This window comes from Pinus tabuliformis, chromosome 1_1 (genome assembly GCF_031772625.1).
Source record: "Pinus tabuliformis cultivar Carrire ecotype Pingquan chromosome 1_1, CPIR1, whole genome shotgun sequence".
Classification (NCBI taxonomy): domain Eukaryota; kingdom Viridiplantae; phylum Streptophyta; class Pinopsida; order Pinales; family Pinaceae; genus Pinus; species Pinus tabuliformis.
Window position 1 is genome coordinate 44071106 of NC_142297.1, and position 2688 is coordinate 44073793.

General features: G+C 41.3%; 1 pseudogene; it reads right to left on the reverse strand.

Moving 5' to 3' along the window:
- Positions 1 to 1155: 1155 nt before the first annotated feature.
- LOC149211493 (kinesin-like protein KIN-13A pseudogene) lies at positions 1156 to 2487 on the reverse strand (annotated as a pseudogene).
- Positions 2488 to 2688: the final 201 nt, after the last annotated feature.

A 2688-nucleotide genomic window follows, 5' to 3' on the forward strand; every position in this document is an offset into this window, starting at 1 on the left:
CATCTTCAACAAATGGCTTATATATTCATTAGGATGCAATTTCTTTTATAACATTTCTGAGCATCATTTATTCTGCCTACTCTACATAAACCATATATTAGGGGGTCATAAGTTGATGCATTGGTGCACAACTTTTTTTGGGCATTTTGTTGAATAGATTACAAGCAAGTTCCATTTTACCTTCCTTACAAAGGCCTCAGAGTAGCATGTTATAAATAAGAGTGTCAGCGGAAAAGTATTGATCCATCATTTCTTCGAGATCTCTATGATAAAATTCTTCAGCTTCAGATGTAGTAACTACTTTAATTTGCACTCCTTTTGGTCCATAAATTATCAATCGTATATAGAGAGGTACCTTGACTAAATCTATTCTAACTAGACCACCCCAGAATATAGACAGTCCATTTAAACCATTGTCCACTGTATAGGATGTTGCTTTGGATGTATAAAATAATCCTTGATTTTCCTTGGTTAGTGCATTAATAGAAACAACATTGCTTTTCAGTTGTCTCTGCGGTGCAAGCAAGGGAAAATCTTCAGCATGTACAACAATTGCCAGTCGATGATGAAGATGTACTCCAGGCATGTCATACAACTTCCCTTCTCCATGGAATGCATCAATTTGAATGGGACCAAGAGTGGTGTCGGGCACAACAGATTGGATAGGTTTGTATCTTCTTGCTGCCTACTGCAACAAAATCCTTAAGTGCCATTGTTTTTAGCAAAGCATTGATGAATGCCGACTTCCCCACATTAGCGGACCCCAGAACATAAACATTGCACCCCTTTCTTTGTTGTTGAATTTCCGATACAACAACAAACCCTGACAATGATTTTGAATTTGTCAACTGAATAATAAGAACGCAGTTTAATGATCAAAGCTTTATCATGACGAAGATGAGACAACTTTTCACGAAGTTGCTTAGCAGAAATGAATTGTTTTCCACTAGAATAGCCCCCATGTCCACCAACAAAAGTGACCATGTGTCCCTTGGATAATAACTGACATCTTCCACATAATACAGACCTTAATTGGTGATGTTTCTTTTCAATTCGTAGGTCTCTGGGGTTACATAACCAGGGCCATCAACCTCCACAGTTTGCAAAGGTGCCCTACATCTGTAACCGATTGGCTCCATAGACATCTCTAGTACTTTATTCTTCATTTTCTTGCAAACCAACAATGCAAACTTGTTGCTGGGCATCCTCCCTCATACAAAATTTCCTCCTATCGCCAAGAAGATCATATAGTTTGCCCCATATATCTCAAAGAAACTAAGCCACAAGCGAAACCCTTGCTCTCGATAGAAAGGTCTGTTCATCAACTTAAGTATATCCTCTGAGGCTCTTAGTGGCAAGGGCTGCATTGTAAATGTCTTTCCACTACCTGTTTGACCATATGCAAAGCATGTAGCTTTTGTACGCTGAAAGATGGTTGGAACAATGGGCTCCACAGTAACTCGATAAACTTCATCATTTGAGACACATTCATCTAAAATAGCATCAAACAAGAAATTGTGTTTCTCCACATAAGCTGTCAAATCCACCTTCAACTTTGGTTCGTGAACACTTAACCAGACATTATCATTAACAGTGATAATATCTTCCTCCTTCCTTTCCAACTCCTTTTTATTCAAAGGTCTTTTCCGAACCACAACTTTAATCTTTGCCAAATTGCTCTCCTTTCCACTCGTCTCTTTGTCAACCAACGATGATTTGAAAGCATTATCCATTGGTGCCTTTAGTTGCTTGCCAATATCAATCGTTGTACCAGAATCCTTCTCAACCATTGGGAGAAATGGTGATGTTTCAAAAGGTTTTGAAACTGCATGCTCACTAAACAACTCGATGTCATCCATGGCATGCAGATCCAAGAGCCCTGCCCCAAACTCCCCCCCGCAACTCAGGGGAAAGGAAGCCATCCGTAGCAGCCAGTCCTGCAAAACTCTGAGCTGTAGGAGTGATTGGCTCAGATCCAGACTCTGCACCTAAATTCATGCCCTTGAAGAACTTGAACAACTTCTGTTTTTCGTCCAATGATTGTGCCCCGTAACCCTGCATTAACAGATTCGGTAGAAGACGGTGATCCATGCCCGTAGACGCCATAGGGGCCAGATGTTGCAGACCAGCGGACTGAAGCCAGCGAGCCGTGACTGGATCGCTGGAATCGATCGAGCTCCCCATGTTGTGCAGGGAAACCCCGTAATCATACAGAGCCGCGGCGCTGCTCTGCGGCATCTGGCCACCAATGTGGCGATGGGCTCGGCGTTGGGGCGCCAATGCGATGTTCTAAAGCCCCCCTCTAAACAAAAATCAGATGGAAGGCAAAATAGACCAAATCTAGCTCAAAATGCACCAATCTCAACTCAAAACATTTGAAACTTTAGAGAACTGCGACCAGAGGAAAACAAAACACGATAAATTCTTCCAAATTTTCAGACCTTCGCCCTTTGCATCTAATTTAATAGGGTTGCGAGTCGGAATGGGCCCGAGATTTTAAACCCTTTATGTTGTTATGACACATCCTTCTCATTTAAACGAAGTATTAAATTTGCATTAAAATTGGCACGACTCGACTTTATGAGGATTTCTCCAGTGAACCTCATATATGTGGAAATTATTCTAGTCGTGAACATCTTTTTGGTGTCAGCTCTGCTGAACACATGCTCTTGATTATGCTTTAGCATA